At 37.3% G+C, this 27,971-nt stretch overlaps 1 pseudogene; it reads left to right on the top strand.

Moving 5' to 3' along the window:
- The window catches only part of LOC102992678 (ubiquitin-conjugating enzyme E2 variant 1-like), a 51,528-nt pseudogene extending 26,166 nt beyond the window's left edge, over positions 1 to 25,362 (top strand).
- Positions 25,363 to 27,971: the final 2,609 nt, after the last annotated feature.

Raw genomic sequence — 27,971 nt, 5'->3', positions numbered from 1 at the left:
GACATGATACTATACATAGAGAATCCTAAAGATGCCACCAGAAAACTACTAGAGCTAATCAATGAATTTGGTAAAGCTGCAGGATACAAAATTAGTGCACAGAAATCTCTTGCATTCCTATACACTAATGATGAAAAATCTCAAAGAGAAATTAAGGAAACACTCCCATTTACCACTGCAACAAAAGGAATAAAATATCTAGGAATAAAACTACCTAAGGAAACAAAAGACCTGTATGCAGGAAACTGTAAGATACTCATGAAAGAAATTAAAGACGATACAAACAGCTGGAGACATATACCATGTTCTTGGATTGGAAGAATTAACATTGTCAAAATGACTATACTACCCAAAGCAATCTACAGATTCAATGCAATCCTTATCAAATACCAATGGCTTTTTTCACAGAACTAGAAAAAAAAAATTCACAATTTGTATGAAAACACAAAAGACCCCAAATAGCCAAAGCAATCTTGAGAAAGAAAAACAGATCTGGAGGAATCACGCTCCCAGACTTCAGACTATACTACCAAGCTACAGTCATCAAGACAATATGGTACTGCCACAAAAACAGAAATATAGAACAATGGAACAGGACAGAAAGCCCAGAGATAAACCCATGCCCATATGCTCACCTTATCTTTGATAAATGAGTCAAGAATATACAATGGAGAAAAGACAGCCTCTTCAATAAGTGGTGCTGGGAAAACTGGAGAGCTACATGTAAAAGAATGAAATTAGAACACTCCCTAACACCATACACAAAAATAAACTCAAAATGGATTAAAGACCTAAATGTAAGACTGGACACTATAAAATTCTTAGAGGAAAACACAGGCAGAACACTCCATGACATAAATCAGAGCAATATCATTTTTCACCCACCTCCTAGAGAAATGGAAATAAAAAGAAAAATAAACAAATGGGACCTAACGAAATGTAAAAGGTTTTGCACAGCAAAGGAAACCATAAACAAGACGAAAAGATAACCCTCAGAATGGGAGAAAACATTTGCAAATGAAGTAACTGACAAAGTATTAATCTGCAAAATATACAAGCAGCTCATGCAGCTCAATATTAAAAAAAGAAACAGCCCAATCCAAAAATGGGCAGAAGGCCTAAATAGACATTTTTGCAAAGAAGATATACAGATTGCTAACAAACACATGAAAGGATGTTCAACATCACTAATCATTAGAGAGATGCAAATCAAAACTACAATGAGGTATCACCTCACACCAGTCAGAATGGCCATCATCTAAAAATCTACACACAGTAAATGCTGGAGAAGGTGTGGAGAAAACGGAACCCTTGGGCACTGTTGGTAGGAATGTAAATTGATACAGCCACTATGGAAAACAGTATGGAGGTTCCTTATAAAAGTAAAAATAGAGCTACCATGTGATCCAGCAATTCCACTGCTGGGCATATACCCTGAGAAAACCATAATTCAAAAAGAGTCATGTACCACAGTGTTCATTGCAGCACTGTTTACACTACCCAGGACATGGAATCAACCTTAGTGTCCATCAACAGATGAATGGATAAAGCAGATGTGGCACATATACAGAATGGAATATTACTCAGCCATAAAAAGATATGAAACTTAGTTATTTGTAGTGAGGTGGATAGACCTAGATTCTGTTGTAAATAGTGAAGTCAGAAAGAGAATAAAAAATACCATATGCTAACACATATATATGGAATTTAAAAAATAATGGTTCAAAAGAACCTAGGGGCAGGACAGGAATAAAGACGCAGACGTAGAGAATGGACTTGATGACACAGGGAGGGGGAAGGGTAAGTTGGGATGAAGTGAGAGAGTGGCATGGACATATATACACTACCAAATGTAAAATAGATAGCTAGTGGGAAGCAGTAGCATAGCACAGGGTGATCAGTTCAGTGCTTTGTGACCACCTAGAGGGGTGGGATAGGGAGGGTGAGAGGGAGACGCAATATGGAGGGGATATGGGGATATATGTATACGTCTAGCTGATTCACTTTGTTATACAGCAGAAACTAACAACATTGTAAAGCAATTATACTCCAATAAAGATATTTTTTAAAAAAAAGATAAGAGGCAGAAGCAGTAATAAACATAACTGTGTTTGGTAAAAAAAAAATTAAGGCCAAGGTATATTTGATAAACAGCAGGAAATATTCTTAGATATATAGAAAGATCAGGTTATAAAGGGGTTTCCTTGCTCAGGCTGAACCTTTTCGTAAACAAGAGCAATTGAAGGTTTTGAGCAAGAGTTTGTAAACTGATTGATTCATTACCTCCTCCATTCAGCAAATATAGGTTGATTATCTATCCTGTGTGATATAATAAGAACTGTTTTTAAAGATTAACCATTGATTAAAGATAACCAAGAATTAATCATTTGGGGATAACTGGTAAGAAATAGCCAGATAATAGGAAAAAGGTTATGAGAATATTTAATAATCTGAATACAAAGGATATCTACTAGGTAATGCTGGTCTACAAATTAGAAACTTTCACTGCAGAGTAAATTGAATTCAGGAATAAGAGGGAAGATGAAAGTTTATTGGAGTGCATAGGATACAACTTAACTCTGACCTGGATGATTAGAGAACATATTCTAGAAGTGATGCTTAATTTGAGATCTACAGAGAGATTAGGAGTAAATCAGATGTGGAGAGAAGAGTGATAAGGTAGGGAATGTTTTGAGCAAAGGTCATGTCAGACAGCATGGCTCATTCTGGGGATGAAAGCAATCAGTAGGGTCAAAATACAGAAAGTGTCAGGGGATATTGAAGAGCTTTCAGATGAAGTTCTCTAAATGAGGAAATTTTAAAGGAGAGAAGTAGAGAGTTAAGGTCCAAATGTTCAGCAACAGAAATACTGATTGGTTGGGAAGACATAGAGGAATAGATGGATGTGTTGTATTAATGAGAGCTGCAAATTCTTTGCCATTCTTCTCATTATATGGTATAGTCTATGGCCCCTTACCCTGCATCTTGGCTGCCCCCAACACTGGTGACTTGCTTTTACTGATAGAACATAGTAGAAACGACACTGGAACATTTTCAGACCTAGATCTTGGAAGGTCTTGCAGCTTCCGTTTAGAGGTTTGCACCACCATTCCTGATACCCTGATGGAAAGAAAGGCCCAGCCAACCTTAACCAGTTCTTATCACTGTAGATGAGACTGCGAAGATGTTAGTGAGGCCAACTTAGAAGTTCCAGTCCCAGCTGAGCTCCTAGTAAATATAGCTGCATAAGGAACCCCAGCCAATATCACATGGAAAAGAAGAATTACCCAGCTTAGACCAGCTGACCAATAGTATTGTGAATAAATTGTTGTTTTAAGCCTCTATGTTTTATGATGGTTTGTTATACAGCAATAGCTAACTAATACAGTAGAAGAAACAGAAATCTAAGGGGGCTGGAAATAGATTGGAAACACGTAGTACTATGAAAGCAGGGGAAAGAGATATTTCAAGAAGAGGACAATCTACAGTATCAAACATTGTAAAGAAATCAGATAGCAGCTTACATTTAGAAAGTATAGGCATTATCTGTAGTGCCAATTAGCACGGTGAAATATCTGAATTTGACATTAGTGTATTTAGTCTATAAAAGGGGTATTTCTTTTTGTCATCTACTGAATGAAGCGTCACTGGGAGAATTCCTTTCCTCCAAATTATGCCACTGCTTTCACAGCAGAATATATGTTGATAGAGCACACTAAAGAAGACAGTCTTTTTCATTATTTGCCACTTAAAAAAATTATTTTACTATTGAAGTATAGTTGATTTACAACATTGTGTTAATTTCTTCTGTAGAGCAAAGTGATTCATTTATACATATATATTATTTTTCATATTCTTGGAAATTATGGTTTATGACAGGACACTGAATATAGTTCCCTATGCTATACAGTAGGACTTTGTTGTTTATCCATTCTATATATAATAGTTTGCATCTGCTAATCCCAAACTCCCAATCCATCCTTCCCTCCCTCTCCCTCCCCCTTGGCAATCACATGTCTGTTCTCTATGTCTGTGAGTCTGTTTCTGTTCCACAGACAAGTTCATTTGTGTCATATTTCAGATTCCACATATAAGTGATATCATATGGTATTTCTTTCTCTTTCTGACATTATTTGCCACTCTTCATAAAGCTGGATGAAGCCTAAAGTTCTATTGATTTCCTTGCCTTTTCAAGGTCACTCATAATTTTCCACTAAGGGGCTTTAAGAAGGGATGAACCCAAGGGTTTGTGCCTTTTAAATATTAGGTTTCTGCTTCCTATGCTTAGAGAGACTACCACACTCATTAGCATCTGGTACAACATCTGCTAGTATCTTTTTTTGTTTCTATCTTTCACCGATTTTCAAGTTGGTATTCAATTGGGAGTCTAGCTCTTTAAAAATAAAGGCTTTTGAAATGACTGAGATTAGATAACCATTTAGCCAAACTCTCTACAGTGTTTTGCACCAGGACCTTGGACATTCTTGGACTGTGAATTCTCATTTAGTCTACCAACATCTCAATGCTCCCACTGATAGCCTCAGATGATTCAATCACAAGTTCAGCAACCCCTTATGTTGCTCTTGCTTCCTTAAGAGCTATAATTCTACTTATCATGCTGTCAGTCTGCACTCTTGCAGACTTCCTTCCTTTTTATGGCTCAAAAAACGTGTTGGAAATTGGCCTGAATTGCATATCTAGGGAACTTGAAAGAAGAGCCCATCTCATCAGTTTTCTCCTGGATTACCTTCGGGCTATGATGTCTTTACTGAGTTAAAATAGCAGTATTCAATGATTTAAAAAAATTAAGATATTATTTTCTTTTAGAATCATTTATTTATAGTTATCAACTAGATGACACTTGGCATTTGATTTTTATGATTTGGGATAATTTTAAAACTCTTGAAGAGTTCTATTATTTTTAAATTATTATTAATCAGAAATATATCCAAATCTATTAAAGTGAAAATGTCTGTTTAAGTGCAAAGAAAGACATAAAATTTAAACTATGGGGCATTTACAAAGCTTATACCAACTATGTTAATAACAAGCAAACTTTGATTCTCAAACCAATTCAGAGGGAAGAAAAAGTGGGAATTGTGCTGAGCTCTAAATTTAAAAAAAATGAGTATTCATGCTCTTTTTTTTACAAAGTAATACATATTCACATATATACTGATATTATGAGAATTATGTCATATGGATATGATGCAAGGTAGACTCTAAGTGCACAATTAAGCAAATTACCCCAAAGGCCAGGGAAGACCAAATTAAGATTGAATTACTCAGTTCATTAAATCATTTTAAACACATAGCAAGAATAAAGAGGCAAAAGATGTGACAGGAAAAGTGCAAGCTGAGAAGCAGTCTTCCACCTGAATTCTGTATTATGCAATGTTATATATCCTATCTCCATCTTGCTGCTGATGGTGTGGTTACAAGGACCAAGGGTGATGTTCAAGTAAAGGGGCTTGGCAGATGGAAGGCACGTAGACCAACACACACATACTTTACAAAAGAGGCAAGTATTCCTGGCCACAGTTAAAGGTTTAGCCTGATGAGCAGCAATATGTTTCATTTGCCAGGATGTATGTCATTAAAAGGTGGTCAACTTAATAATCCACATATGGAGCATCACATATGCCTCACATGTATTTAGCATGTGATGCATAAGAGGTGCTTAGTTATACATGCTTTACTTACTCTATCCATGACCAATTTGTCTCATAGGTAACTAACATCTATACCTATATCCATATCTGTAGGTCTTATAGTTCTGCCTATGTTTCACACACTACTTGCTTATTCATTATCTTTATACCTAACACAGTTTATGAATTTTGCCTATGCCTTAAAAGACACTAAGTTACTCATAACTGTACCATTTTCTTGTCTTCCATAGCAGAATTAAATATCCTCAAATACATGAAACTCATATTACACATTTATTTAGCAAATGTGTATTGAACATCTGACTATGTACTAGGCAAAATTCAAGTGCTGATGATACAGCAGAGAATGAAATAGTTCTCAAAAGAAGACATACAGATGGCCAAAAAGCATATGAAAAGATGCTCAACATCACCAATTATTAGGGAAATGCAAATCAAAACTACAGTGAGGTATCACCTCACACTGGTCAGAATGGCCAACATCAAAAAACTACAAACAATAAATGCTGGAGAGCGTGTGGAGAAAAGGGAACCCTTATGCACTGTTGGTAGGAATGTAAATTGGTACAACCATTATGGAGAATAGTATGGAGGTTCCTTAAAAAACTGAACATAGAACTACCATATGACCCAGCAATCCCACTCCTGGGCATATATCTGGAGAAAAGCATAATTTGAAAAGATACATGCACCCTAATGTTCATTGCAGCACTATTTACAATAGCCAAGACATGGAAGCAACCTAAATGTCCATTGAGAGAAGAGTGGATAAAGAAGATGTGGTACATATATACAATGGAACATTACACAGCCATAAAAAAAGAATGAAATAATGACATAGCATTATAGATACAGCAACACAGATACACCTAGAGATTGTCATTCTGAGTGAAGTAACCCAAACAGAGAAAGACAAAAATCATATGATATCGCTTATATGTGGAATCTAAAAAGAATGGTACAAATGAACTTATTATAAAACAGAAATAGAGTCACAGATGTAGAAAGCAAACTCATGGTTACCAGAGGGAAAAGGAGGGGGAGGGATAAATTGGAAGATTGGGATTGATATATACACACTACTATATATAAAATAGATAACTAATAAGGACCTATTGTATAGCACAGGGAATTCTACTCAATACTCTCTAATGACCTATATGGGAAAGAAATCTAAAAAAGAGTGGATATATGTATATGTATAACTGATTCACTTTGCTGTACACCTGAAACTAACACAACATTGTAAATCAACTGTACTCCAATAAAAATTATTTAAAAAATTTACATTTCCCTAAAACAAAAAATTCTGCTTGTTCAACAGAGTACAAAGAAACAAAATCTTCTAATGAATTCTGAGTGGTTAAACCTTTTTATTTATGGTGATGCTACAATCTGTTTTAAAAAATATTTTCATGTAATGATCTTTATTTTGTTGGTATTAATTTTACTGAATGTGAAAAAATACAAGTTAGCTTATTTTGAGTATGTTTTCATGGAAAAAACAAAGTGGTTGCACAGCTAAAAGAAAATATAACTTTTCAATGGGACCTGTAGGCAATATAGGTAAATGTCACACTTGCAGATGGGATGTTTAGCTGTGGTTAGAAAAGAGTCCCCATCCCATGTGGGAAGGATTAAGTAGGTCAAAGCCAGTTTAAATTCAGTGCACTTTGGAACAAAAGTGATACTGATGCAAATATAAGTTCTGACTAGCTCTGAAGAGGGAAAAAAATGCAACAGAACAAGACCTTAAACTACTTGTGAGGATTTTAGGTTTTTTAGAATTTAGCTGTAATTACTTAAAAAGACACTAGAACAAAAGTTATTTATTTGTGAATTTAGATATCAAGTTTTCCATTCAGCTGTTCTGGCATTTTGTGCCATTTGGAAGAATTAAAATATTGATATTTTGGTTGGTATTTTTTTTTTTTTTTTTTTGCGGTACGCGGGCCTCTCCCTGTTGTGGCCTCTCCAGCTGCGGAGCACAGGCTCCGGACGCGCAGGCTCAGCGGCCATGGCTCACGGGCCCAGCCGCTCCGCGGCATGTGGGATCTTCCCGGACCGGGACACGAACCCGCGTCCCCTGCATCGACAGGCAGACTCTCAACCACTGCGCCACCAGGGAAGCCCAATACTCTTTGCTTTTTAAAGATTTCACTTTTTGAAAAATGTTATTTCACTTTCTTTTAAACTATTATGGGTTGAATTTTATTCATTTTTACACTATAGTTTGTTACACTTGAATATTTTATCGTAATTAATTTTACCTAGTAATCATTTTCATTGGAATATTAAGGTATGCCTATTCATATTTTATAGTTAATTTTTATTTGGCATTTTATCATGTTTATAAATTTTCATATTTTTGTGTATTAACTATTTACTTTCACTGTTTTTTTTAAAAATCATGGAATCTGAACATTCAGTTACAGTTTTTGTCATTTTTCTCTTGTATTGCATCACTAGGTATACGTCACTCAAATCTTAGTTAATGGCCTTGAAAATTTCCAAATTGCCAAATTTGAGAGTGGCGCTAATACACAAATAGATAAATGTGGCTCTTTGGATGTTTGTATGAGAAGATAATCAGGGAATTCAAATATTCTGAAATTTTAATTCTCATAGGCTTATTTACTAAACTCATGATCTTCCCCCATTGTCTGCTCCACCAGCAGCCTCTTCCATTAGCTGCTAGCAATTCTTCCAGTTGTTGTAAACAAAAATCTTATCATTGTCCTTGATGAAGCTGCTCCTTTTCTCTTGCTATCATCAACAGCAAATCCTGTTGACACTACCTTCAAAATGTACCCAGAAATAGATAACTTCTTATCACCTTCTCTGCAGACACCCTGGTCTAGGTCTCCATCACTTCACTCTGGGTTACTATGTCCTGGTCTCCCTGCTTTCACTCTGGTGTCCCTACAGCAGCCAGAAAGATCCTCTTAAATGTCAGATCAGATCACATCACTCCTCTGTACCTGACTTCCAATGAGTCTTCATGTCTTTTGGAGTCCAGAAATCCTTATAAGGAGATTAGCCTTCACCCTTTGCTGAAGACTCAGGAAGAAAAGGAAAGTCTACTGTATTTACCCATATTTTTGTTTACCATGTTCTTTCTTACTTCCTGCTGCTCTACAATTTCTCCTTTTATTGTTTCCTTTCTGTTTAGAGAACTTTCTGAAGCCATTCTTTTAAGGTAGGTCTGCGGTCACAAGTTTTCTTAGTTTTCCCTCAACTGAGAATGTCTTGATTTCCCCTTCATTCCTGAAGGATATGTTTTCCTGAATGTAGGATTCTGGGTTAATAGTTCTTTTCTTTCTTTTTTTTTTTTTTTCCAGCATTTAAAAATGTTGTGCCACTTACTTCTGGCCTCCATGGTTTCCGATGAGAAATCCATTGTCATTCAAATTGTTTTCCCCTTATAAATGAGGTGTTTCTCCTTACTGCTTTCAAGATTTTTTTTGTCTTTATATTTGAGAAGTTTGACTATAATGTTTCTTGGTGTTGATTTCTTAAGACTTATTCTATTTGGGGTTTGTTCAGCTTCTTGAATCTATAGGTTTACTTTTTTGGGGTCAAATTTGGGAAATTTTCAGCCATTATTTCTTTGAATACTTTTTCAGTACTGCCTTCTTTCTCCTCTCCTTTCAGGAATCTGATCATATGGATATTAGACCTTTTGTCTAATATCCTCAGGTCCCTGAGGCTCTGTTGATATTTTTTTTAAGTCAATTTCTTCTCAATTGTTCAGACTGAGTAATTTCTGTTGTTCTATCTTTCAGTTCACTGATTTCCCACCCCCCCACCCCCACCCCATCCCCTCCATTCTATTGTTGGGTCCATCTACTTAGTTTTAACATTTTCAGTTATTGTATTTTTCAGTTCTAAAATTTCCATCTGGTTCTTCTTTACATTTTCTATTTCTTTACTGAGATTCCACTTTTTTCATTTTTTTTTTTTTTTTTTTTTTTTGTGGTATGCAGGCCTCTCATTGTGTGGCCTCTCCCGTTGCGGAGCACAGGCTCCAGACGCGCAGGCTCAGTGGCCATGGCTCATGGGCCCAGCCGCTCCGCAGCATGTGGGATCTTCCCTGACCAGGGCATGAATCCATGTCCCCTGCATCGGCAGGCGGACTCTCAACCACTGCGCCACCAGGGAAGCCCTTTTCATTTGTTTTAAGTGTGTTCATAATTGCTTGTTGAAGCATTTTTATCATGTCTGCATTAAAATCTTTGGCAGAAAATTCTAATATTCTGTCAGATCTGTTATAGCACTTATTGACTGTCTTTTTTTAGATATCTCCTGGTCTGAAAATGGTCCTTTGCTAGAGGTGCTTTTATTCTATTCTTTTTTCACATAAGGGAGTAGAGGCTCCCTTCAAAACACACCTTTGGGAGTGGGAATGAGACAGGCTTCAAAACATAGCTTTGGGAGTGGGAATGAGAGGTGAAACTAGAATCCAAGTGTGTATGACATAAAAGCCAGGCTCTCAGGCTTTCAAATTATAGACAAAAAGTATAGTGTGGTTCTATTTTTACGAGAAAAAATGTACAGCCAAATATTTCTAGCACAGAAAAATTTTAAGAATAGACCTCAAAATGTTAGCTGGTATTTTTTATGAATATAATATTTGGATGATTCACATTTTTGTCTTTCTGTGCTTTAAATTATCTACAATAATCACTATTTAATCATCTGATTTTGAATAAAGCTCTGAATATCTCATATGTTTGTTTAAACTTAGTTAAAGTTGTGTTTTTGAGGTTTTGTTTCTCATATGAATAGTCACAAATTATGTGCTCTAAAAGCAACTTATTTAAATCTTAAAAATATGAAATTACTCTTCACTTCTAGAAGCTTACTTGCAGGAAGTAGATTTAACACATTTTTGTCAAGTAGCAAATCTGATATCTGTTTATTTTCTCATATTCTTTATTTTTAATATCAATTTTGTTTGTAGTTAAATTTATTTAGAATTTAGATCACATTATTTTCAAACCAGCATTTTTGTAATAAAAAAATTAGAATATTTCACAGCTCATCTATTCTCTCATCCTCTTCTTTTCTTTTCTCTTCTACAGTCAGTATTTAAAGTAGCAACAGAAACCTTTGGAATGATAATATATTTTTTTCTAATAGACTTGAATGACATGGTATATTTTCATATCATGTTGCCATGACTACCAAACCCTTTAGCTCATCTTCATTTAAATATGTTCACTGTTAAATTAGAGATGTAGCTTAAGCAATTCAGGATACTCTATAATTTTTCTTTAAAACACTGGTTATATGATAAGTCTCAAGTTCACTCTTTCAAAAGAATAACACAAGAGAGTTGCTGGCTTTAGAACATCTATTCTGTTTCCTAATTCTTCCAAAGGCAGTTTGGAAAGGAAAAAAAAAAAAGGCCAACACTTGTCTAATAGAGCTTTTCAAGTTCTGTATAGGAATTTGTAACTCAGATACAGAGCAAAATTTATGAATATCGTTAAATAAATCGGAAAGCTTTTTCTAAATTATAAGATGTCTGAATTGATATTGAGACCTCTTAAGCACACCCACATCAGAATATTGAAAAATGCTCAAATGGTAACAAACACTTTTTCCTGGCTTATTTAAAAATGTCTGCCTAGACATGGCACCCCTTCAGCTTCTCTCTGTGTGAAGTTATGATTGTTGCACATTACAGGGAGCTGACACTGACTTGCTCAGAGGTGAATTTTGCAGAGAGGAAGCAGTGGCCCTAAATGAAGAATAGTCAGAACCCAAAAATTTATACTTGGTCATCACTTTTCTAGAAGCCTCGTATATTAGGGAATGAAGATATTAATTTACTCTGTGTGTGCATGCCTGAGTGCATGCAGCCGTGTTGGAACGAGCCGGTATGGGACCAACATATGATTGTGCACACTCCAGATTGCTTAAATACTATTTTTTAAAGACTTGACTAGCTTTGAGGAGTTTACTTTTATTCAAATATTGTTCTTTCCAATTAAAAACAAAAACAAAATCTTTAAATAAGTAACAATCTAGCAAGGAGAAAGAATTGGTTTGACCCTGGTAACTCAGGTTTGACCTTTAAAATCATACTCTTTAAAAATTTTATGGAATTAAAACAGAAAAAATGTATATAGATTCTTCTAATGGCTAATCAGATAGAAATACACATGAATTAATAAAGCATCACTGAATTTTCTAATATTGTGTTTCACTTTTGATTATTAAAATTTCAAATTTAACAAAAAGGTCCTACTGTATAGCACAGGGAACTATATTCAATATCGTGGGACAAACCATAATAGAAAAGAATATAAAAAAGAATGTATATATATGTGTAACTGAGTCACTCTGCTGTACAGCAGAAATTAACACAACATACTATACTTCAATAAAAAATTTAAAAATTTTTTAAAAATTAAAATTTTCTTTAAACATCTTTATTGGAGTATAATTGCTTTACAATGGTGTGTTAGTTTCTGCTTTACAACAAAGTGAATCAGTTATACATATACATATGTTTCCATATCTCTTCCCTCTTGCATCTCCCTCCCACCCTCCCTATCCCAACCCTCTAGGTGGTCACAAACCACCTAGCTGATCTCCCTGTGCTATGTCCTCAAGTCCATGCTCTAGTAGGTCTGTGTTTTATTCCTGTCCTACCACTAATCTCTTCATGACATTTTTTTTTCTTAGATTCCATATATATGTGTTAGCATACGGTATTTGTTTTTCTCCTTCTGACTTACTTCACTCTGTATGACAGACTCCAGGTCTATCCACCTCATTACAAATAACTCAGTTTCATTTCTTTTTATGGCTGAGTAATATTCCATTGTATATATGTGCCACATCTTCTTTATCCATTCATCTGTTGATGGACACTTAGGTTGCTTCCATGTCCTGGCTATTGTAAATAGAGCTGCAATGAACATTTTGGTACATGACTCTTTTTGAATTATGGTTTTCTCGGGGTATATGCCCAGTAGTGGGATTGCTGGGTCGTATGGTAGTTCTATTTGTAGTTTTTTAAGGAACCTCCCTACTGTTCTCCATAGTCGCTGTACCAATTTTAAATTTAAATAGATGAGATTTTTGCTCGGATGAAAACTATAAGATCAGATTCTAAATAAAATGTAAGACTAGAAAGCCCAGTAAATAATGGTGGATAAATGTATGAGAATATCAGGATGGCATGCAGCATATGTTTTTATTAGTAAACCTAATTTTACATAAAGTCTTAAAAGTTTTTATTAAAACGGGCTGTTCATAAATCCTAATGCACTGTCTAATCTTCCTACCTTGAATTTCTCTCAAAAGAGAATATTAAAAGTAATTAACAAGTCAAAGCAGGGAAAGAATTCTAATAATCCGTCACTTTGAATTCCAGGATCACAAACTGATAGTCACTACTTATTGCAAATGACTCCTGATCTTATTCTGATTTTCAGGAAAGCAAACCAATAATAAAATAATTAAAAGTGACCTTTTCATTTAAGTGAAGCAGGTAGAATAAAATATTTAATAGGTTTTAGAAAGCAAACAAAACATTGTGTGTTCTTAGTTGGTTTAAATTTGCTGGAGAGACTGCTTGTCTGTCTAGCCCTTTCCTCTGGAGGGAAAAAGTAGCTCAGAGAGCAGTAGTTTGGGGCCACTAGGTGTATGGCCACAGTGCTCTAGATTTTCCAGTGGTGTTCCACTGCATAGACTAAAACCCAAACTCCTTCCCTTGGCCCCTTCCTCTGTCTCTGTCTCATATTCTACCTCTTGTGCATACTTCTCTATTTTCTAGCCTCAGCAGCCTATTTCCATTCTTTAAACATGCCAAGCTCATTCCTACCTCAGGTCCTTTGTACCTGCTTAGGATGAACTTCCTCAGATCTTAACAGCTCTCAATTCAAAGGATACCTTTTAGGTCTTTCCTTGAGAGCCTTGCTAAAATAGCCCTCTCAAGATAATTTGTTCGTCTGTTTGCCTGCTTATTTATTTTCCTGTGTTTGTTTTCTGTTTACACTACCTAGAATAATGGACAAGCTTCTTTTAGCACCATGCCTAGAACTGTATCTGACACATATTATGTGCTTGATAAATATTTATAGACTGACTGACTCTCAGGGTGTTTCACGGATGGCTCTGTGACAGTCTGATTTTGTGTAAGACCTAACATTTGCATAATCATTTTACAACTTACCAAGATTTCCATGTACAGCATCTTGTTATATTCTTATATTCTATATTCTTTAAACGCTTATATAAACTGAGAGGAAATGAAGGTAATGTGTTGTTGCCCAATTTCTACAGTTTAGATAAGGAAGAGGTCATGTTGTAACTCCTATCCAGTGGTGTGGTTGATGTCGATTTCATACCTTTCACTGTCATTTGTCCACTTTTCATGATCCCCAGATGGCGATGATTAACTGACGGGAGAGCAACACATGTACCACAGATGGCTGTGTGAACTCTGTTAACAAACCCGCCCACATTTGGCATCAGTGCTACCTGATCTGACCACCAAGCTGCTGCCATCACCACTAGGCACAAAGTCACCTTTACCTTTTCATATTAATTCTGCTTAGAATACAGAAAAAAATGCTATATGCTTAAAGCCACTGGATCTTTGTTAGTGTTACAAAATATCACCAAGAAAACTTCTATCACATGGCTGGAGAACAATCAAGGCTTAGACTTATCACTGGAGTAGGTATTTTGCCTGAAATATGAAGATTTTCTTTTTTGGACTTATGGAATCTTTGGGCTGGAAATCCGCTCTTCTAAGTGAGGAAAATAAACAACAGAAAGGCATAGTGATCTGTAAAAATCACTTAGCTAGTTGGTGGTAGAGCCAGGACTGAAGGCAGATTGTTGCCCTCCTAGACCTTCCAATCTATACAATTTACGCCTCTTTAGAAGTTAAATCAGACACTGGGTAATTTTTTTAGGGCCGGAAGTACAAAAACAAGGAGAACAAGATAAAAATTGAAGTAATTTTTAGACTGTGATGATACTAAGTGATTTGGATCTAATAAATACACATAAATCATTGATTCACTTGACAAATGTTTATTCTATATCTGTCTTATTGTAGGCTTTATTCTAGACACTGTGGGTACAATGGAGAATATGATAGCATTTCTTTCTCATGGTCAAATGGGGAGGCCAATAAGTAAATGTGTAATATCAATGGATCGCACTAGGTGCTGTGATAAAGACCAGAACGAGGGAATGAAGAGAGATGACATTCAGGAGGGGTTATCAATCCCAGTGGTGGTGCCCAGGAAGGGTTCCCGGAAAATACTGATTCCAAGATGAGATCTAAAGGATAAGCAAGAAATAGTTGTGTGAAGAGGGAAAATGTTCCAGATAGAGAGAAGAATATGCACGTCACTGTGGATGCATTAATGTATCTTCCCATTCACTATGGCCAAAACACAAAAATAAAATAACAATAATTTTTATTCTTCTATGATCTTGTGAACCACAGTTCCTTGCATGGAATCACACATGGCACTTCAGTACCTGGATCGTCTTAGATGTAGTTGTGTCGTCACTATCACTTTATAACAGATTCAACATCCTGGCAAAGTGGGTTACAGCAAGATTCCCCTGGCTGGAACTGTACAGGGGCAGGGCTTTATGAACTTTGAAGAAGGCCAGGTTCACATTCATCTGGATCACCTCCACACCTTCCTCAGAAAGTCTTTGGTGCCTATCACCATTATGCAATTAAAAATAAGCACTTTAAGGAGGCACTGTGCCTGACAACCTTAATACCCTGTCACAAATGAGCAACATAATTTTATTCTTGCTCTAACTGCCTTAAAGCGTTTAGGGAATCTCTGTAAATTAAAATGCTGAAAATGAAAAGCAAGTGAATTGTTTTTCTCAAAACCTATATGTTTATAAATCATCTTCACAATCATCATAAATTAGAATTTTTTTCCCTAAGGATAATCAGAAATAGATGTTAATCACAACCAAAGCTGAATGCTCCATATGTTTTCTTTCAATCTTCGACCAATTGATGCATTCATTTCAGATATTTGTCAAAATCTCACATTTCTAGTTTTATCAAATCAGCCAGAATACTTTTGAGTATACATATTGCTTCTTTCTTTCATTTAAAGGTAATTATGGAAAGCCATCAATTTCCTGAGCCATCCATTTTTTGCTAGGTACGGGGACATAGTAGGTTATTGTCTGCAAGGAATTTACAGCAAGGGAAGAGTAGAACTGGAGGAGATGCCAGGAAAAAGGGCACCCATGCCATAGTGGGCTGGATCCTTTAGGCTCTACACCCCAGAACTACTAAATCAGAATCTTGGGAGGGTTTAGCCTTGAGACTCTGCTTTAAACAACAACAACAACAAAAACCGCTTAGATTATTCCCACACATGTTCAAGTTTGAAACCCTTTTCTTTGGCAATGTTAGAGGTCATTGAAGAGTTTTAAGCAAACAAGCAGGGTGAGGGGTTAAATGTTTTAGGAGAAGTGCTCTGGTAGCCATGTGAGGAGAGGCAGGAGATTTTAATTTGCCAATGCAAACTGGACCAGTTTTTTGACATGGCATCAATTATAGGATGAAGGATGGGGTGAGATGAAATAACATTTAGGATCCACATGAAGAATTAGTTTCACACCTTATTTGATCTTTTAACTGGTTGAAAGTTTAATATTTTATTTATTTTGTCTTTTTGAGAAAGCTTATTCCATTGGATCAAAATAGTTTAGTTAAAGTATCAGGTCACAAAGGTGATAATGAATTGGAACTAGGCAAGCACAGACAGGGAGGGCACAAGAGCCAAAGCAAGAGACAAAGAGGATGAAATCTAGGGCAATAGGAACAGGATGGGAAGAAGGGAGTCATACAATAACAAGGGAAACATTAAAGGACTTGGTCCCCAATTGGATGGAAAAGACAGGAAGCAAAATAGCTGTGACTTTTTTTTACATAAAAATTCATTATTCTGGAACTATTTGAATATGGAACTGATTCAATATGATTTATCTTGACGAGATCACTTTACAGAATGGTTCAATGGAAAACAGAACAAAAGAAAGTACAGTTCAGCATCACCCTTCACTGTTCTGAAAACAAACTGCATTGATGACAGAGTTTATGCGTCAGCCTTGGATTCAGGGCTGGCTCCTCTGCTTTGGGCCTCACCACGCCGTGCAGCAATCGTACGCTCGTGCGCCTGCTTCTTGCACTGTGCCATGAGCACCTCAGCAGTAGGACCCACGCTCGCTCTTCTGTTGCTACTGTGATGCACACAGACTAGGCCTTCCAATCTTGGTTTTAGAATACAGAAACTGATTAATTAATTGCGGTGCTGATTGGAAGTAGCACTTTCTGGCTTAAAATAACTTCCAGAAAACCCCTACTGCATGCCTCTGCTTGCCGTAAGGCCATCCCTAAATACACTGTCCTCTGGCAGTATCCTTGTCCTGGAAAATCCACATGAAAGGCACTCCAGGCAGTCACACGGTTACTTAGGACACTGAATGTCCTAAGGGAATAGTCTGAATGTGAGAGCCCCTGCGTGAACTGTAGCAGATGCTTTCCAGATGTTTTTCGTGGTCAACAGCCACTATCGGTTTGACTTTGGAGATATGACCTGGGTTTGCCCATGGTCTTTCAGATTGAATTCCGCAAAGCTTTTGCATAAATGAGTGAAAGGACTGCTAGTTGGAAACATTACAGTTATACTTGCTTCATAGAAGTTAAAGAAATAGGATTTTTTTAAAGCACTGGATTTGCTTCTCCAGTTCAAGACAAGTCTAGAATATTAGAACTGAATGGGGCCCGGAAGATGATTTAATTCAGTCCCTGTCTTATAAATGAGGAAACTCAGTCCCATGCAAGCTAGGTGAGGTGTGTAAGGGCTGTGGGTGCAAAGGTTTAGAATTTAGTTCTTGCAGCAGTTTGTCTAATGTACAAGGATTCTGCTTTAGGCTTATTTTGATTAAGTGCTTATTTTACTTTCTCATTTACACCCATTGTACATTTCTTCATAAATTCCTTCTATTTCTTTGGTGCTCATGTTTATTTTCTCTGTGATTTGTGGTTAATAAAGTTCAGTCAAATGGGATGACTCTAATATAAACCAGCCAATATCATTATTGGTAATTTGGTGAACACCAAGTCCATTTCTATGCAAATCAATCATGTCTGTGATGTATAGTGAAATGAGAAAGAAACTTCTATGGTTCAACAAAAATGCTACTTATTTAAATGTCAGGACTGTGCTTAAGCCTTTCACATATATCTTCATATTTAATCCTTATGGTGAGTCTATGAGGTAAGATTATTCTCATTTTACAAATTAATAAACTAAGGCTCAGAAATGTAACTTGCCAAGGTCACACCATTAAAAACTCAAAGAGTTTGGGTGATGATCTGGGACCCAAATCTTTGTGACTTTGTAGACCCCAGCCTTACCCATCATGGAAACTCCTAAGAAGCCCATGGGCTGCCATGTGAATTTCTTCTCAGAGAGTCAACAAGATTCATGGAGAGTGAGAAGGTTGCGAGGTATTTCACAATGGCAATGGTTTCATAGACTATGGGGTCATTAAAACCAAATGAGGAAAAAATAATTGGACTCTAACTCTTTGCTTGATCCAGCAGAAAATGCTTATGTAAAGCAGATTTGGGGGATGTATGGAAAAATATTGTATCTGGAGGCTGCATCACTCCTTGAAAGCAAAACGCTATGATCGGGTTAATATTTCCACATTACGTGGCCCTCTCCTAAGTTGTGTGCTCACCACAGTGTAGTCCACTGGACCTCCTCCCCTTACTTTCATTCCATTCCATACCCTACCTTTCTGGTAATACAGGGCTCCTTGCCACAGCCTTTGTTGCCGTGTTTTATGCCAGGTTAAACAATAACAGCAACCTTGCAATTATAAAAATTAATGATTTAGCTTTAAAATTTTTAAATGGTTGAAAACATTCATAGAAAAATCACAAAAGTACTTTATTTCTATATATTAGATCAAACTTCTGCAACTATGTGCATCTTAGTTTGTATTATATTTTTATTTTATATATTTTATTTCACCAGAAGTATAATGAGAAAGATTTCTTAATGGTTTCAGTTTTTTGAAAAAAAAGTAAATTCTGCATCAGTAATCAGGGAAATGTAAGAAATGTCTCCAAGTCCACATTCTAGCTCTGCCCCTGGCATTTTCTGTGGTCTTGGCTGAGACAAATCTGAATCTCTTGAGATATATATTTCACTCACTAAAAACCACATGAATCCTAAACACCTAGCTCTTTCAGAATCTGTGAACTTAGAAGATATTGGAAAAACATTTTAACTACATAATAACATAGGACAAAAATGGAGGGATAGGTTTAATTCCCCATCCCCTTAAAAAAATCCTCATCCAGGATCTGAATGCTTTGGAAACCCGGTTATTTAGTTATTCAGTAATTAGAAAGGTTGCCTGCCCACCTGCCCCTGTGCCTCATGCAAACCACTAGCAGATTTTGATGTGTGCTTACGAGGGCAGGCAAAGCACTATCTTCTGTGTGTGTGTGCGTGTGCGTGTGCGTGTGTGTGTGTGTGTGTGTGTGTGAGAGAGAGAGAGAGAGAGAGAGAGATTAAATCTTTATTCTCATTCTGGATTTTAATACAAAACATCTAAACAGACTGACTTGTGAATGACTTTTTACATATCAGCCTACTGAACTGGAGAAACAAAAACGTCCTCTTCTTGGGTTTTTGACAATATGGCAACTCTAATGTGATGTGTATTTATAAATCTTCCCTACATTCAGAACAAAGGTTTAACTTTGTATGTGATATTTTTGATTCACAAAATATTTATATAGAACTAATCCTTCATCAAAAGTATGTGTTTGGGATGAATTACCAGAGTGAGAAAAGAAACAATTAGCATTTAGAAAATGCCAAGCTCCAAGGTTTCACCAAAGAGCAGTTAAAAAAAAAAAAGTAATTTAGGCACTAACATGGTTTATTAAGTAGAAGGAACTCACATGTTTATGAGTTAGCAAGACCAATATCAGATAACACATTCTATCAATAAAGGGGAGCTAAAAAAGAAGTCTATGCTACTTGCCAGAAGGGAAGTAACAACGGGTACTCAGTCTAAGAGAAAGTTGAGACACTTATTCTAAAAAAGCAGCCTCTCCCCGCCAAGAGAAAAATGAAAGTTACAAATAACTAACATTTACTGAGAACATAGTATGAGCCACTCATTGAGGTAAGCATTTTAAAGACATTGAGACAGGAACAAGTATAATCCAGTTTCACAGATGAGAAAGCTGATGCTCAGAGATGATGAGTAACTTTGCTCAGTGTCATCCAGCTAGTAAAAGGCAGAGCCAAGGCTGACAGATTCTGAGACCCACAGTCTTAACTACTGGAAGCTCTGAAATCTCAAGATCTGGAAAATTCTTAGAGAGTTCTACAAAAGGCCTGAATTAAGAAAATATGCTGGGGAAAAAGAAATGTAACTGCATAAGTGGGTGAGTAAAAGAATAGGTATAATAAAGGTTAGAAAGGTTTGAAATTACATATAATTAATAAAAATAAAACTGAGTCTTTGGAAAAGTTGAAATAGAAATATATGCACTCCTATGAATATACTCCTATGAATTATTACGGACTAAGGTGATCAAAAGGTACAAACTTCCAGTTCTAAAATAACTAAGTCCTGGGATGTGATATACAGCATGATGACTATAGTTAACAACACTGTGTTGCACATTTGAAAGCTGCTAAGAGAGGACATCTTAAAAGTTCTCATCACAGGAAAAAAATTGTATGTGGTGATGGATGTTCAGTAGACTTATTGTGGCAATCATTTTACAACACATAATATTGAACCATTATGTTGTACATCTCAAACTAATAAAATATGTCAATTATATCTCAATTTAAAAAATAAAAAAAAGATATAAAGCCCCCCCTGAAAAGAAATATATTTATCCTTATTTTAGTACAGGAAACAAACCTATTTAATATAGCAACACGAAAACTATGTATTACATGAAACAGATTCCCTATTGAATAAGCACATTTGATATATTAACTGGAAGTTTGTTCAGAAAACAATTATAAATCTATTAATTGAATTTTCTTTTAAATATTTTCAATTTCTATGACCATCTGAGCTGCACACTGCTTGCTGCACTGTGATCTAACATTGTTAGTTTTATCAGCTTTTAATAAAGTAATGAAAGCGGGAAAAGGAGAAATCATTATAAGAAGGCCAGTAAACATTTTATGAATTTTTGAGTTAAAGTACCTCACTGGGCTGAGTCTATGAAGGAAGCACTCATTTTGATTCTTTCAATAGCATTTTTTGAGGCTTATTGAGTGCTGGGTACAGGAAGATGAGTAAGATGTGACTGATGCTTCAAGGAATTCCCAATGAGGAGAAGATAGTGGGAAAAAAGGCATGATAATCAGATCACATAGGTTACCTAAATTCAGATTGTGGTTCCTCCGCTTCCAAGTTACAAACAACCTTGGGAAAGTTGTTTAGCTTTTCTGGGCCTCAGTTTCCTCATCTATAACATGGGGACACCATTAGTACCTATATCATTGGATTATTATGAGGAAGACTTGTGTTAAAACAAGAAAGAGATTATAAAATGCCCTGGTACATTGCAAGCAATCAACCAATGCCAGCTGTCATTATTAGACCCATGATGGATGGCAGAACAGATGGAAACACAGAGAATAAAGAGCCTGATTACCTAGCTATGTGAAGGAAAACATCCCAGAGAGCTGAGAGAATATGGGTAGGCTTGGTGATTAAGATGAGTTCAGGGGAGAAGAAGCAGTGAAAACAAAAGTAAAGGGCAGCAGACATTTGGAGGTAAATGGCCCCTAGTAGGTATGGTTGGATGCTATAGTGTGAGTGTCAACTGTGAGGGAGACGTTCTGGGGCTAGAGCCTGGGAGCCTGAATCCTATAAGTCAGTGCCTTCCAAACAGTGTTCCTTAGAGCCCTAGATGAAAGGTTTTGTGGGATTGCCTCAGACACTGCTAAGGAGAGGCTTGGGTGGGTAAGGTGCCAGGTCCTCTCCCTAGTTCTAAGCAGAACAGAACTGCTTTTATCTCTTTTATATATTGTGTTTTCATGTAAGATTTTTGTTTGACTAAAAGGATCTGCTCCTTAAAAACTATTTGAATTTTAAAAATGATCAAGGATGGATAAACAACAAGGTCCTACTCTATAGCACCGGGAACTATATTCAACATCCTGTGATGAACCATAATGGAAAAGAATATGAAAAAGAATATGTATATATACATATGTATAACTGAGTCACTTTGCTGTACTGCAGAAATTAACACAACATTGTAAATCAACTATTAAATAAATAAATAAATATCCACTGAAGTTTTTTTTTTTTTTTTTTTTTTTTTTTTGTGGTATGCGGGCCTCCCTCTGTTGTGGCCTCTCCCGTTGCGGGGCACAGGCTCCGGACGCGCAGGCCCAGCGGCCATGGCTCACGGGCCCAGCCGCTCCGCGGCATGTGGGATCCTCCCAGACCAGGGCACGAACCCGGTTCCCCTGCATCGGCAGGCGGACGCGCAACCGCTGCGCCACCAGGGAAGCCCTCCACTGAAGTTTTGATCAAGGAAGAAACATGATCAGGCTTGAATTTTCAAATAATTTTGTGATTCCTTATTTTTTTTTAGCAAAGGTTATAAAATCCCTTGGTATGAATTTTTCTGATAGGAAGTCAGTATTGCTATACTTCAGGCTTTAACAGTATTGCTGTACTTCAGACTTTAACAGGACTGGGGTAGGGTAGAAGTGATGAGTGATCACGTGCCATGCTGAGAACCAGGCAAAGCTCTCAGTGGCATTGGTACCATCCCTTGCGGGTGCCTTGTGAATCTCTGCAGATGGTTTTGGTTGTCATAAAAATGGAGAGGGTGCTCTGGCATTTAGTAGGTGGAGGCCAGGGACGCTAGACACTGCAATGTACGGAGTAGTCCCCATTCTACCTGGTTTTCACATATGCATGAAGGTAAAACACCTGGGTATAATTACAGAAGCCTGTAACCTAACTTTTTTACACAGAGTAAAACACAAAGTATTTTGGGTATGGTTCTAGTGTATACTGAATTTATCAGGAATGCAACTGCTGTGTGAATGGAGGAAATGCTGTATTTTGTTCAATTTTTTTTTAATTTGCCAGGAGTTGTTCACTATTTTGAAAAGTAACATCACAAGGCATTTGAGTTCCCAATACACTCACCCATATCAGTCAGCCTTTGTAGCTGCCACATTCACTATGAGTCTCCAGTGAGTCTACCTCTGGATAGACGCAGGTGTCTGATTACTTCATTATGTCACCTATGCAGTTGTACTCCAGGGCATTTATGTTCTTTTCCCTTATATTACAGGCAGAGCATTATATTTGTTTCTTTAAATAGTCTGTGCAGGTAGTTTATCTTGGAATTTCTTTGAGGCAAATAAAGATGTCTCATAAAATATTTGCTATAAAAATGGGGCTTGGAGTATGACAGGGTTGAGAGCCAGTGTGTCAAAGTAACACAAAAGTATTTTCAAACCACTCAGTTTCTCTTATACTATGGTGGATTGGGAATCAAGTTCATTTCTCGATTTGACTTAAACTTTTCCAAACAGAGGCCATTTTTATTCACATGTTGTAGAAAATGATGGAGGGTGATAAAGCACTCCAGAGGCAAGAAGACCACTGTGTGCATTCAACACAAGGGCTGGGCCATTAAGGTGCAGAGGGGTTCATCTGGCAGGTCCAGACCACAGTCCTGGGCAGGATGCTTCAGGTTACTGTATGTCTATCATTTGGGAAAATGCACTTCCAGCATCAGGTCCTATTCCAGTTGCTTGTCTTGACATCCAGTCAAAAGTAATTTCAGGAAGTGATATATTACAACTTCCCCTTTTTTGTATTGGAGGCAAACAGTTTTTAATAATTTGTTAATATATATTATAGACATATAATCACAAATATGCAACTATTCATTACAGGTCAAATTGCCCAGAATTTAAAAAGAGTCAAAATATAAATTCTTTTTAAAAATTACCATGTTTTAAAAAACAGGCAAATCTTAATTTTCTTCTTTGGTCTTTCATCACTTTGGTCTGATATTTTCATCAAATTGTGCCAGTTCATCAATAATGCTTTTGCCAGCATGTTATTTACATATGTCCAAAGCAGGCTGTTGTCAACTCCTTTGAGACAACCTGGGTCTATAGACCTCTCAACAAATTGACCTCAGGATGGACTATTTGGTTACTTCATATGTTTGTTATTCTTTGACAAAAGCTTCTCTGGAGGCTGCATCAAAATGCTTTTTAGTCCAGACATGGCCCCATGCTTACTAACTGGCCATTTTATGTTACACGTACATTTCTAAGTGTTAATCTTCTGCTTACATAAGATAAACTGGAACACTAAAATTTTTTTCCCAAAGAAAATGAAGAAAAGATGTGTATTTATAATGGGATAGGAAGCAGGGAGAAGGAGAGATAGAGGCCATGCTTTCTACTCATTAACTTTCCATTAATAAACTAAAATAAATTCTTGCTTTATAACTCTAATGGGTTATTTGTGAGCAGCCTGTTGGCAGGCACCATCTTAATAACAAGTAAAAATATTTGATTCAGAGTCCTAGAGGTCCTTCCTCTTTTAATACCAATGTTAGTTGTATCTAATATATATGCAATCCTAGTAACTGGTAGTTTACATAGGTCTTGAGACCACTTATTGCTATTTACTGTGGTTGTATCTTTAATTAAAACAATAATTTCCATGGATAAATAAAATAGCAAAGCTTAATTCAGAACTAGTTAATATCTTACTTCCAATTTATCTAACTATTAGGATTAATGGCAAAAAGTAAATGTTATAATAATCAGTCATTACTTTTTAATCTTTCTTTAGCAATGTAATGAAGGGAACAATTTTTCTGATTAATCAGAGGTCCTTGTGGCATGGACATATATACACTACCAAACGTAAAATAGTTAGCTAGTGGGAAGCAGCCGCATAGCACAGGGAGATCAGCTCAGTGCTTTGTGACCACCTAGAGGGGTGGGATAGGGAGGGTGGGAGGGAGGGAGACGCAAGAGGGAAGAGATATGGGAACATATGTATATGTATAACTGATTCACTTTGTTATAAAGCAGAAACTAACACACCATTGTAAAGCAATTATACTCTCCCTCGCAATTTCCCACTGTTGGAAGAACTCGAAGTAGGCCAGAAAGGAGTAGGAGATGGCACAGTTAGCTGGGGTCTAGAAGATGACAAAGACATGACACTTACAAGATGGACAGGGATGATAATTGGGTCTCCAAGAACAGTTTATGAAAACTGAATACACAGCCTTAAAATAGAATGTGGACCTAAATAAATACCCAGAAGCACTCCCCTTTGTAAGATTTGTAACAAAAATTAATATGAATGGAGTTAATAGTTCTAATGGAGTGGTGGACCCAAGAGCCATATCAGTGCTAGCAAAGTGGCAGAATTCATATAGCATCAAAGTTGTCCTGCAAGAGCTTCGGCGCCTAATGATGTCTAAAGAAAATATGAAACTCCCTCAGCCTCTTGAAGGACAGTGTTACAGCAATTAATCAAAAAGAAAAACCACAGGCCCTCCCTTACCCCCCATTCAACTTAAGCAGTCGTCTTCATTTTCCACAGTAGTAAATTTTCTAGATACGTCTTGTAGACCTCAAAGTACTGGAAAGGAATCTCCCATTCAAAGGCAGTTTATTGTAAGATACTGTAAATGATACTAATTTTTTGATACTATTTCCATTTGAAATATATAAGTTGTGCTATAACAAATCATCCTGTCAAGTGTAACCACTGTCCACATAGTTGAAGTTCTGCGATCAAGAAAGTGTATTTAAATCGAGTCCCATCATAACCGGCGGGGCACATCTAACTCAACTGTCAAAAGACACATCCCGCAATCACCTTGCTGCTGATTACGTGGCCTGGGGTCTCTGCCTTCTACCCTTTCCCCTCCCCCTGCCTCCTTCCTCCCTGCAACAGCCCTCCAGCTGGGAGTGGCTTCTTAGAGTAGCTGTGAAGGTTTCAGGTCACAGCCTGGGGGGACTACTGCTGGGTGTGGGGAGGGGGGCTTTGTCTGCACCCCTGGTTTCTTTCTTTAACTCTGAAATGCTGCCCCCCTTCCAAGCCATCATCCTCTTCCCACTCTCCACTACCACCCTTGGCCGAAGCATAGATTGTAACCCCCTCGGCTCCCCTCTGAAATTGGCCTTTGGTGAGGAATTCAGGGATTTCCCCATATCTTCTCCCCTCACCTTAATCGAGGGGTGCTGCTTTGTCCTTCCTCCTCCTCAAGTCCTTTTTTGCACCATCATCACCCAACACCTTCCATGACACTTCCTTGCTTTGGCCAGAGCCATCAGGTAAGGTTGGAGAGCAACTCTGACCTCCCTCATGTAGTTTTGGAACCACACTTATTTACTCTCCACCAGCCTGGGAAATGAATATTGGGTTCTCATCCCTGCTACCCTCTGCTGTCAATAACAGCTGATACGTTTTTATAGCTCAGGTTTTGATAAGGTGAAAAGAACAGTCACCAAGGTCACTCAGACCTGCCAGCTCTCAAAGTCCTTGGTCGTTAAACTTAGAGAAAGGCCACAGAAGACACTTGTAAGCACACACGATCCCTCTGAATGAATTGTTTTCTTGTCCTGTAATTGCTTTTGCTTTTAAAAATTGAAGACTTTTTTTTTTTTTTTTTTTTTTTTTTTTTTTGCGATACGCGGGCCTCTCACTGTTGTGGCCTCTCCCGTTGAGGAGCACAGGCTCCGGACGCGCAGGCTCAGCAGCCATGGCTCAGGGGCCCAGCCGCACCGCGGCACGTGGGATCTTCCCGGACCAGGGCACGAACCCGTGTCCCCTGCATCAGCAGGCGGACTCCCAACCACTGCGCCACCAGGGAAGCCCGAGAACTAATTCTTGAAGCATGTAATCCCTGTCTTTTCAGGGCCTCTGTACCTTGAAAGACAGAATTCGAGAACAATGGTTCTCTACCAGGGTGATTTGGTGCCCCAGGGGCCATTTGGCAATGCCTGGAGACATTTTAAATTATCAGTTTTGGGGAGAGGATGTTTCTGGCACCTGGTGGCTAGGAATTCTGCCAAACATCCTACAGGGCACTGGACAGCTCCCATGGACACAGAATCATCTAATCCCAAATGTCAGTAGTAGTGAGATTGAGAAACCCTGTTCTAGAACAAGAGCTGAGAAGCACTTGAATGAGGTGGATGGTATTCCAGGCAGACAGAACTTTTCATCAGTTTGAAGACATCAAACTGTACAGACTGGTCCTCCTGGGGCTACAGTGAGTTAATGCTCCTCCACAACGGTCTTTCCCATAGAGTAACTCAAGCAGCAGTTCAGCACCTGCCATAGTATATTACAGAAGTTGCTTTGGGCTTTAATGAAATACAAAGGGCTATAAAAGCATCTTCTATAAAATACTAATGAGATTTTGCACATTGTAATTGAGGGACAAGAGGGTGACAACATCGCTTCCCAGATTTAAAGGAATATTTTCCCACTCATTCAATTAACTTCTTTTGTAGCCTCAGTGATGATGGTAAGTGTCACCCTACATGGAGGATTTAAGCTCCAATGCATGATGAAGAAAACCCAAAGATTATAACATATCCTTCTCTCTTTTCATTCCAGTTGATCAAACATACATCTGAAAACTACAAATTGCATTAACAATGACAAACTATCAGGAACAATTCTTCAAAGGCTATTTTTCAAATTTGTAAATGTGATGAGGCAGTCCAGAAAATTCCCCCTTACTACCTATTTCATCGATTCTCAGAAACAGCATATTTTCACTTTTTAACCTTTCTGAAACAAGGTTTATCTTACAACACAATGCCTCACGCAATCACTGTCAGCCAGGGAGCAGTCATGCTGTAGTTATGTGAAAGCCTTCTGATAAGATAAAGAAAATATCACCATCAGTGTAACCTTCATTTGATAAAACAAGGGTGGTTCCCTAGAAGTTGGTAAACTGAGGCATACGCCAACATTTTCTGGCTACAGTAAGACTAAAATGGGTACTGAAAGGAGGATCCAGACCCTCACAAATTGTGTTTTGAAAGATCCTTTATAGATGTTAACTCACACACTCCCTTCATGAATTATTCTAGAAATAGTATGCAAGCAATTAGAATATGGAAAGTATTCAGGCCCCTGTGGCCTGAAAAGCCAAATCACAGTAATAGAATCTTCTCTCAAAATACCTTTGCC

Source organism: Physeter macrocephalus, chromosome 2 (assembly GCF_002837175.3).
Source record: "Physeter macrocephalus isolate SW-GA chromosome 2, ASM283717v5, whole genome shotgun sequence".
In the NCBI taxonomy this organism is placed as follows: domain Eukaryota; kingdom Metazoa; phylum Chordata; class Mammalia; order Artiodactyla; family Physeteridae; genus Physeter; species Physeter macrocephalus.
This window is presented reverse-complemented; position numbering and strand designations above follow the sequence as displayed.